Source organism: Ceratosolen solmsi, unplaced genomic scaffold, assembly GCF_000503995.2.
Source record: "Ceratosolen solmsi marchali unplaced genomic scaffold, CerSol_1.0 scaffold7, whole genome shotgun sequence".
NCBI classification, from domain to species: domain Eukaryota; kingdom Metazoa; phylum Arthropoda; class Insecta; order Hymenoptera; family Agaonidae; genus Ceratosolen; species Ceratosolen solmsi.
The window spans coordinates 1,839,379-1,851,420 of record NW_011948413.1 but is presented as its reverse complement, the minus strand read 5'-3'; positions in this window follow the sequence as shown (position 1 = coordinate 1,851,420).

Below are 12,042 nucleotides of genomic sequence, written 5' to 3'. Positions count from 1 at the left end.
AAGGAAAAATAATAAAAATGATTGAAATCAAATACTACTTCTCGTAATACGTCATTATCAATTACTGGTATAATATGTTCATAATTGAAGATATGGAAACTGATAAATCAGCATCCGCTTATTTGATTGTCGTATATAATGTAAGATTTTCATATAATTTTTAATTTATGTAGGTTACTTAAACTTTTTATCTTTCCCATTAGAATTTACGTTTTGCATAATACGATGTATATGTTTAGATTTGTAGAATTGAATATAGATATGTAGAATTATAAACAAAGAAAGGTAAAGAAAACGATGATGATCAGAACCATGAGATAAACTTGTTGGCATCCATGATGGAAGGAGGTACATTGAAGAATGACTGTTAAGAGCAGCTTAACCGAGGCTAGTCTCGGCGATCCAAAATCTTTGAGTTAAAGATACCAAGCTTTGGCACTGACTGCGTAAATCTTCTATTTCGTTCATAAAGTAAATATTTACCGTTAAGAAGCCTTTCAATTATATACGTGCTTACATGTACAGATACTAAGACCATCGACGAGACAAAATTCGATGCACTGCGGGAATACATCACATGGCTGTGAGTTACTAAAGGTAAAAGCGTACCTTCAGAATTCAATAATATTCCTTGCGGTCTCTCCCACGGTTGAGCTCCCGGTATACCGCCTCGCCTTTTTCGGACGGATTCCCCGGCATCAAAAAGCCAGGATTACTCTCTGAAAACATCCGAGGGCTGGCCACGGGCCGTGAATCGTATTAATATGGATATCGTGCACTTGACTCCATCTAAGGATCTACCGCGCGCGTGCCAAAAAGTGCAGTTCAGTATCGTGAGAAGCGTACCTGGACTTAATCGACCTCGGTGACGTTCGAATACGTATCGCGCCGGAGAAAGCTCAAGAAAGAGGGAGAGATAAAACAGAGATATAGATAGTTCGATAGACCGATATATATACAGAGAGAGAGAGAGAGAGAGATGACGGCTGAGAGAGAGAGGAAGTGGTTTTTCAAGCGATTCTCCCGACTCCAAGCGACTTTAGCAACTTCGTCCTAAACGGGTGAAGTCAAGGCTACCTCTAAATGGTTATCCCCCCGCATACTCGTCAACGAAGACACGCGCTGAGCTCACTTGAGTGGGATGACGATGGATCAGATGATGCGAGAGATACGCGTATCGACTACTACTTGCATTTGAGTGTGCGTGTGGCTACGCTGAGGAATTCGCCAAGACATTTCATTGCTTTATTATCGGTAATAGGGATTTTAAATTGGCGAATTAACGTATACGTGCGTATGGCCAAGCGCGACGAAAATTCACATGTTTTACGGTCTTGCGGGGTATTTGATTTCGTGGCATGCTTGTCTTATAACAAGTTTGACAGACCGACTAATTAATTTATTTCACATTTGACCACGTAAACTCTTACTTGGGTGTTGATTGCAATGTATTATTTTTTTAGTAAAGCGCACGCGACTAATAAAATGTGTCGTCTTGTTACTAATGCTAGCAGTTGTCGAATTTATAATTACTTAATTTACGATTGGTCTTTTGAGATATTTCCAGAGTTCTAGAATTTAAATTTACTACACAGCAGTTGCACAACTCGGTATTTATTGCAAAAATACGTACTTACGATTGTTAAGATTGAATTCGTATGAAATCTAAAAAGGTTCCCAGCTTCCATTTTAGATTCATTTAAGTCAATATGTCAGAGCCTCGAAAATGTTATCCACCTAATTATTTGCTCTTAAAAAGCTATTGTAAGGATGTTAATCGATAATTGGTTTAAATTTGATATAAAATATTTTAAAAAGTAAGTATTGTTAGACTACCAAATTTCTTAGATACAATTATTCGAACCTAGATATAAAAAATTTGAAAAACAATGCATAATAATTAATTATACAAGAAAATTTATTTATTTTGAGTGTTTAGTATCTCATGTAATCATTAAAATATGACAACATTTTATGATTTATATCACTGCTACCTTTTATATAATACTTAAATTAAATTTTAATATATTAATTTAGTTACTTAATCTTTTCAAAGTTCTACTTTAATAAAAAAGCCAAAATGAAAAATCATATAAATAAATTAAAATTTTCATTGAAATGTTATTAAACAGAGAAAAATTAATAATAAAATTAATTGAAGATAAATAGTGAATATAAAAAACAGTGAACACTGTTAAAATTCTATAATTATTAATTATCATCTAATTTAATATTTCTATTAATCACCTAGTTAATAAATTCTTCATTAATAAAATGTGAATATATTTATTGTTTATGAATAGCGTTGAAAAATACTAACGCAAAAAATAAAAGAACCGCTAATAAAAAAATTTAAAAAATTATCCTAAATTCCTTAATTACTGTTAAATTAATACAGTATTATATTGAATACAAAATCCATTATTTCAATTAAATCAAATTTCATTGAAAAATTTTTATAGTATATTAGATTTGTTGATAAGCTATGGAGTAATGCTGAAAATAGTAAATAGGATGACTTTGTGTAATGAGTTAAGTTTCGTACATTTTCTAGGCTAAAAGTAGAAATTGAAATGAACTGTAATTAAGTTTCAACAACTTATACTAATTTTCTTTAAATCTTGTTTTACCTTAAGTAGCAAAATTACGAGTAACTATCGTTAAATTTTATGCTTTACATTTATTTAGAATTAATTAATTACATTAAAAATTATTTAATACACCACCACTATTGTTTATCTGATTAAATTTTATAAATGAAAATTTTCTTTTTTTTCGTATCCATTAGTTTATATAAATAATAAAAAATTGTTTAATATATCTTACAACGTTCTCATATTATAATGACATTTATGAATGAAAATTAAACATATAAATTTAATAATGTAATGAACATAACACTCAGGATAGAAGTTGAGACACTCAAATAAATACAATGTTTAAGATATTTATTTTTTGCAATGTTTATTAAATTGTAAAATAATGTGCATAAAATATTAATATTTCTGTAATAAAAGCTTTATTGAAGTCAAATAAATTGTTAATTTTTATTGTTAAAATATTCAATGTACTAAAAGCACAAATATACATATTTTGTTATATTAATGTTTTACTATATTAATATAAAATATTAATGTAGTATAATCGGTATTGGGAACTATATTTAGATATTTTCAAGTTGCTAAATACATACATTCATACACATTCACATATATTTATTATTTTTATAAAAACAAATTTAACTATTACATATTAAAAATATTTAGATAAATTCTTGTTTATTTTCAGAATTCCCTACTTGTGTCATAAAAATTCTTATGCACACACATATATATATTATACATACATGACTTCTTTTATTCAAAAATATTTTTGTACTGAAGGTTTCAAGATAGTAAAAATATGTGAATAAAATTCACTTTTTAGAAAGATATTAGTTAATATATTTATTTCGGAATAGATTCATATGCTGTGTCAAATAAATATAAATAAATTATTAGCATTAATTTTTATATATTCAAAAATATATTAAATTGCATTGAACGTAATTGTATAAATAATCGAAATTCTGCAATCATATTTCTTTATATATATAAAATTATTGCATTGTCATCTGCATGGAACGATATGCTTTCATGCTAATTTCATACTTTTGGATCCTAATATCAGACGCTTGGGATCATAATTGTTTATTTACAAAAAGTCTAGTTTTAGTGTACAGTTTCAAAGTGTCAGCGTGAATCTATACAAAATATCAAATAAAATGTATTCCAAATTTTTTCATAAGTTCTCTTGATATCAATTGGCACCTAGTATTGTGAGAAAAGGTATACAAAATATTAATATAACAATGTTTACAGCTAATGCTATATTTTTAAGTTTAAAAATCTATGCTATATACATTGTTTTTTCATATAAAAATTTAACTAGTAATTTTATCCAATATTCAAGAATTATAAGGTGATTAATCTCTAAAAATCTTAACTCCTCGCTTACTGCCAGATTTGGATAAATCTTCGTGAACTTTCGTAATTGTTTTTTATTTCAATTTACTTAAAGTACATATATATTCACATAAGTTTTATAATTATGATTGCTATCAGTAGAATTTTAAATTTTATTAAAAGAGCATGAGATTTTATAGTCCTTTATATATATCAATACAATTCAAGTATTATTTATATCACATGACACAGTAACATTTGGTATTGAATAATTTGTATAATAATTGGTATTGAAAAAAAAGTAACTTAGTCTTCACATCGAATAATATTTTACATAATCATTGTCAATATTACTGTTTACAAACTTCATAATTCTTCTTGTAATGTTTTGTAATTTTTATATATACTATCTCATTAATTATATTTAATAGCTATAACTCAATCGTATTACTCGCATACTAATGATGACAGGGAATTTCTATTTATAAGAAATTAGAAACTCTATCGAAATTCGTTTATTCTTAAAATAGTATGACATATTATTTTATTTTGTGTATATTTTTTTTTAATCGAAGAATGTATGTATTTATATTTTGTTATAAATTATGCTTAAATATATCAAAGAGAAATAAGTAATCAAATTTTGGTAATAATATCATAATTCTTTAATACATTTTTCATTGCCGTGTATAAATATCTCAACAGAGTCAGAGAACATAAATTATTATATAAAAATTAAATGATGAACGTATATATTTATGTACATACAAGTTTTTCGTAATATTCATCTAGATCGTTTGATGTAGCTACTGAAATATGAATTCTCAAATGGAAATATTCAAATTTATTCAACTTTATTATTAATTATAAATGATTAGTGTTCATTAGATGAATTTGTTTTAAATGATAAATTTATGAAACTATAAATTTATTTACAATTTTTTATTATAAATCATGATAATTTTATGACTGATGATTTTTACACTTTGAATTTATAAAATAATCCTAATAGTTCGACTACTGTCTTGTTGAAAATTGCCTATGCAATCGTCATATATTTTTCGATGCTACTTTTTAATATTTGTAATAATTTATTTTCCTTAATGAACAGACATTTTAGCCAAAATCATTTTCTTCCATATGGCATATTCCGTATAACATAATATTCTTATGTTCGTAAATTTCATAAATGAATCAATATTTAGTTTAATTTTAATTTTCATTCGAATTTGTTAATAAGTCTATACATTAATGTGCTTCTATAGATTGGTGTTCATCCGGTTTCAAGCGCAAAAATATATTAAGCATACTAGTGGTATAATAAGATCTAATACCAATATTTCTCAATTTGTATATTCTTATTTTATTATTAGAATTATACTTTTTATTATTATAATGATTTTATATAATATATAAAGATTATTGTTCTAACTATCAAAGAATTGGTTCAATAGTAACTATAATTATAGTTTCTTTCATAGGGTTTGTTAAAAGTTTAGATAAATTCCTACTATTACCTGTATTTTATATTCTAATATATAAGATAAAAACTTTGTTAACATTAATTTATTTCTTCAATAAAGTAAATCAGTTTACTTAATTTTAAGTAATCTTTCCTCCACAATAAGTAAACAATTTAAATACAATAAACATATGTTATCAATATATAATGAATGTATATGCAATAAAAACGAGTTAATCTGAAAATGTTAAATTTAAACATTTTTATAATAAAATTATATAATAAATTTCTGTAATAAATAACAGATTTTTATTTTACTGTAAATAAAACTTCTTTTAATAATAATAAAATCAAATGTAATATAATCAAATGCTTTAATTAGTAAAATATTTTATATAACTATGAATATAAGTGTTGTTCATTCTATTATTATAAATACAATAATTATTGCACAAAAATTATTAACAGGTCAAAAACAGTATTAATAATAACATTGTTAATCAATATTTTTAGGTAAAATAACTATATAAAATGCTTTATACTATAATTTTTAATTTAATGTTAAATTATTCTATAAATATTATACTTTATATCATTATATCAAATTTCATATGCAAACTTATTAAATAAAATTAAAGAAATTAGATATTTTTTTTTATAAAATTTAAAAGGAATAATAAATTTTTCAATTATATTTCAATAATAATTAGTAATGTGAAATTTTATAAACATTCTGATAACCATTCTTTATATAATGAACATATTTGATTGTCAAACAGTATCAAGAAAAAATTCAATCAGTTTTATCTATCTGTTTTACCGAAGGAAATATAATTTCTACACATTTATCAATAAATTCAAATAAATTTATAAATCCAATAAATAAATCTTCATTGTACAAATACAGTAAAACAGTGGTATGATAAATGTACTCCATAAATCAAAAATATTGTTATTATTTAGTTTAATGCGTGCTTCTTATATGTACAAAATTAAAAATTTTGTAGTTTCTTTAATGATCTACATATTTCAAAGTTATATTTTTAGTAATAATTACTCCTTTTGTAGTTGCATTAAAAAATAAGTTTTATTAATATATTTATTATTTTCATTCATCTTCTAATTTATTTCAATTTATATTTTCAATTTGTTTTAAATATATTAAAATTTTATACATATTCATATTTAAGAACTTAAAAGAAATAAAATTATTTAAAAAGAATCTAAATTAAAATTATCTTAATTATGTAGTAAGATATTAATGTTTAAAATAATTCTATTCAGATAAAAACAGGTTCATTCATTTATGAATCCTCTTATTTTACTAAGCATAAGATTAATTATGCACAGTCCATTACATTTCTTTTTAAAAAATTGGAAAATAATTTATTTTTTCTCAAATTTTAAGTTCTTATTTAAATTTCATTCTATCCAAACCAGTTGATTAATATATATTAATGAACCATTAAGATACTTTATTATATACTCAAGATACTTGATCTATTGATTTCACCTTCAGAATCATAGTTTAGCAAACATTTTATTTACAAAATTCATGAATAATCTCTGCATAACTGTACTTTATTTAATATAAAATACTTGTTAGTATTATTCAATTATTACAGTATGAAATGCGATGAAATCTATTATTTTTAAATGCATGACAGAAAATATTTCATCTCATAACAATCAATTAATCACGAATATAATTCAATATTGATATATATATATATATATATAAATTCAATAAATATAATAGAGCATTATAAATATTACAAAAATATAAAAATAAAAATATTATAGCATAATATACTTTAATGAGCTTTATTTAAAATTAGTATTCATTCTTAAATGACAATTTAATGAAACTACCTGAAAATCTTAGTAATGAATTTTCGGTTAGTATATAATATATATATATATATATAATAATATTTTAGATAATAATTTCAATTTATCCTTATGTAAGAATACATTAATAAAAATAATACCATAATACTTTTATCAAAATGTTCATATAATTTATTAATAAATTTTATATACCTCGAAATCTATTTTCGCAATCTTTTCTTTCACTTTTGATTAAGTTTCATTTTTTATAACAAAATTTTTTATAACAAAAAATTCCTATCGAACACTATATTAATGTTAAGAAATGAAAAATAACTTTTATCTGTTGAGTATGGAATCATTGCTTTAAAGTATAATATTTCATCGTCGACAAAGTAAGCATGAGAAGTTTATAGCATAGACTTATTTTATAAAAGTATTATTTATGCTAGAATTGTCGTATATAGACAGAAATAAATATTTTATTAATTTACTGACAAAGGATATTGTAATATACTACAAATTAAAGAACAGCCTTTTTTTTAATAATTAAATTTACTTTCTATTACATTAGATTAATAGAAAAATCTCTTTTATCTTTAACATTCAACTATTACAATTGGAATTCAAAATTTTTTTGTTATCAAAGTTTATCTGAAACCCTATAACATATAAAACGCTTCTTATCCGTTGTTAAAAATAAAAATCTGCAAGACGAACAGTAATACATAGTCTCGGCCTTTTTTTTTCTCTAAACAAAAATTTTCTGTGTAGTCAAAATAATGGAATAAGATAATATGAATGAAATATAAAAATTAGTTTGTTTACCGAAAGTCATGAACAGAGTAAGAAAAGCTGTCACGATTTTTATTAGATTTGTTAGGGAACTTCTATTTACAGTAACTCTATAAATGTGCTATACATATTCAAAGTGCTTCATCTTTCCCAGTTTTATTTACTTCCGTGTCATCTAATATACTTTGTATAAAATTCGGTTTCATACACTACTTAAATTTCATACTTTAATTTTCTAATTTTATTTACAATGCACTATGAAAAATATACATGTAACCTGTTAATACTTTTATTATTTAAATCGTTTGTCTCATATTCATAAATAAACTTATTTAATAATTTAGTAATAAATATATAAACTCATATATATAACAAACAAAAAAAAATATATATATATATATATTACAAAATTATTTAATATAAAAATTAAAATAATATAACAAGTATGCATATATCAATAAAATAACATTAATGTAATGTTATTAAATTTATTATATTATTTTATAAAATAGCTCAACAGATTCAGGCTATTTCAGTTTAGTATATAACTCGTTGAAATTTTTTGTCAAATACTGCTTATAAATTAACATTTTTATTTAATAACATTGTCAGAAATATTTAAAATATTTGTTAGTGAGCTTTTAATAATTCATAGGTAGGCATAAAAATTAAAACGGCTATACATCAATAAGAGCTCCAATAAAGTATGAAATATTTTAAAATTTATGTAAAAAATAATAACATTAAATCTTTGAATAACAAAGTAATAAATCTATCTTCAAAATAATATTTCCACGTTATTTATATTTTCAATTAATGTTTGTAGGATGTTAATTGAATTTCAAAATTGTCGAATGGAAAAAAAATTTCATATTTTTAAAGTATTGATTTTATGGGCGAAGTAATTTTAAACAAGTTTATTTGCATGACAAAATTTTATATTTGATCAATATCTTCAGCAATATATAATTATTAATCAAACTTTTTACTAATACTAATAGGTATACATGAATCACGCATTACAGGAAAAAGTCCAAAGCTTTTGATTTGCGTTTAAAAGAGCGTTTCCCTTTTATCAGTACATTATTCATTCAGTATTTTCCTATTTTCTCTCATTATATCTTTCTTATCTGAAGTTTAAATTTCTCACTTATTAGCTCATGTAAAATATAATGTCATTTGAATCTCCTTGTAAGTAGGCATCAGATCAGACCTTGCCACAGTTTTCCATAAATATAGAGCAAATTTATAACAAGCAATTGCATCACTTACATACAAATTTCTTCTATTACTAGACGGGATAATTGAGTAAGGGTTGCCGACGCTTGTGTTACCGCTCACACGTCGAACTCACAGATTAACGTAAACGCATCAATTATAGAAGCCACGGCCCACGTAGGCGGAGGCTCGCTCTGCGCTCTCGCTTATATATGTACTCACTCTCTCGAGAAGTTACGGAACTTGCGAGACGCGGAACATTGCTTTCGACTCCGCCCTAGACGCTTCGGAAGAGAGATTGTGTGTGTGTGTGAGTGTGCGCGCGCGTGCACGCGTATGTATGTGTGTGTGAGAAAGAGAGAGCGAGGGAGAGAAGAGACTAGCGACTCTCTCATTCTGGAGCTTTTCCCTTGGCTCGCATTACCCCAGGCTCCAGACTCTCTGTGCCACCACGCGATCATCATTTTTGAGAACCCGCGGTGCGGATATTAAATTACGAACGACGTCTCGTTAAGGTGGAGTTATAGTAATTTTTCTGGGTCTTCGAAATTGATAGTCTTTTTACAATTTGGATTATAAATTTTATATTTACAGGGATTTTAATGACTGGAGAGTACGAAGCCCGGGCAAGTAATAAGATTAATCTTTAATACATATTTTTATCAGACTAAACGATTTTTTGGTACATTTACATTTCTTACTAATTTATGTCGATTTCAACTTTTATTATTCTGCCCAGTCTATTTTTATTAATACTTCAATTAAAATGAATATACTGATTTAAGAACAAAACTGTAATTAATTTTATTACTCAATTTTGAATGGATTTTATAAATTTAATGAACTAACATAACTATAACGATCAAATTAAGTATTATATCAATACTAATTTTAAATAGTTTTGCTTCCATTTAAGAAATAATTTTACTGATAATTATCATATTTCTGAAACTGCTTTCGAAAATTTTGATCTTTTTTATATTTTAAGATGTCAGTTTATTAACTTATTTATTTATTATACATGCTCATAAATTAATAAATATTAATAAAAAATTAATAAATTCATGATAATAAATTAATTAAAAGTAGAAAAAGTTTAAAATAATTAAATTTAAACATATTTCCATTAGAAATAAAATATTTAATGATTATGTATTAAAAAATAAGGTTATAATTTATAAAAATTTTTAGTTTTTGATGCATATAAATAAATTAATTTTGTTTTATAAATAATGATTTTCAACTAATTGAACTTATAATTTTGTATTAATGCATAATATACTTTTTTTATATTTAATATGAATATTATATTTAATTAGTATTTGATTTTGATAAAAAATTTAATTATCTATTAAACTGTTATATCAATAATAGATAAAAACAATAGATATAAATTACTATAAATTTTTATTTGCCTCAATAATTTAAATATTAAATATGAATTATTAAAATATATATTATACATTAAGATTAAGTCAATAAATATTAAGTCAATATAAGATGATACAATCAAAATCATAAAGGGTCTCAAAATGTGAAATTAAATAATATTTTATATTTCAACAATATATTTATGTATTATTTATTTATAAATAGAAAACATAAAAATATATATTTATCTTATATTCATAGAATATAATATATTTTAATACAGAATATATAGTTAACTGAAGCACCTATATTTTTATGACGAATAATATTAATAATTTGCAAGAGATATATTTACTTATTACAATTAAATTTTAAACCTTTTTGTTAGTAGTTGTTTTGAAGTAACTTAATTTAAACGTTCTAAATGCAGGTTTTTCTTCTAATAATCACGGAAAGTTATAAGATAAACTTGATGTTTTAAATATATAAATCAAAACAATAATATAAATATAAATCATAATATCATAGATTGTCAAGTATGATGGTGAGATACTCTCTACACTGGAATAATATTAGACATAACATTCGCAGATGCACAGATCTTCAGTTAATTTCATGACGCACTAGTAGAGGGGATAAATAAGGGAGGTCAAAAAATGGCTTAGATAACAATAAGAGGGGCTATTTTTATATCGCTACACGTCTGTAACATAAAACTTATTTTTGTAATTTATTACATTCAGTTGTTAAAATAAAGCGATATTTATTTATAATGTAAGATTATTTACAAATACTTAATTTGATTCAAAAGGACTATTGAATTCTGATTTCATGCAGAGATCAATTCGAAACAATATAATATTATGAATATCATAATTATTGAATAAGCCAACTTGAAATTTAATATTTTAAACTAAAAGTATTATAGAGAATAAAACAAAAGTTAATTATATAAATATATTTCTTACAAATTTTATAAAACATGTATTTCTTAATTTATTCAGCTTAGATATATAAATAGTAAGGTTAGTCAATAATCTCAAAAACTTATGCTATTTAAAAATAAAAATTCACTAAATGCGTAATGGTATTACAAGAAATGGGCCAACTCATACGTAAAAAATTTGAATGTATATTTATGGAAATTTATAAATAGAAAAATACTTTTAAAAATCACTCAAAAGTTCGAAAATTTATTCTTTCAATATCACTCTTATTTTTTCATAATATATGTATTTTTATATATTATTTAATAGACTAAATAATTATATATAATACTTGTAATAAATTTTCATTAGTAAATTTTTAATATTTTAACATTGTGAAGATAAGAAATACTAATGTATTCGAAACGTATAGCCTGTATACTAGTACGACATCTATGTACCATACATTAAACCTAAAACTCTAGTTTGGAATCCT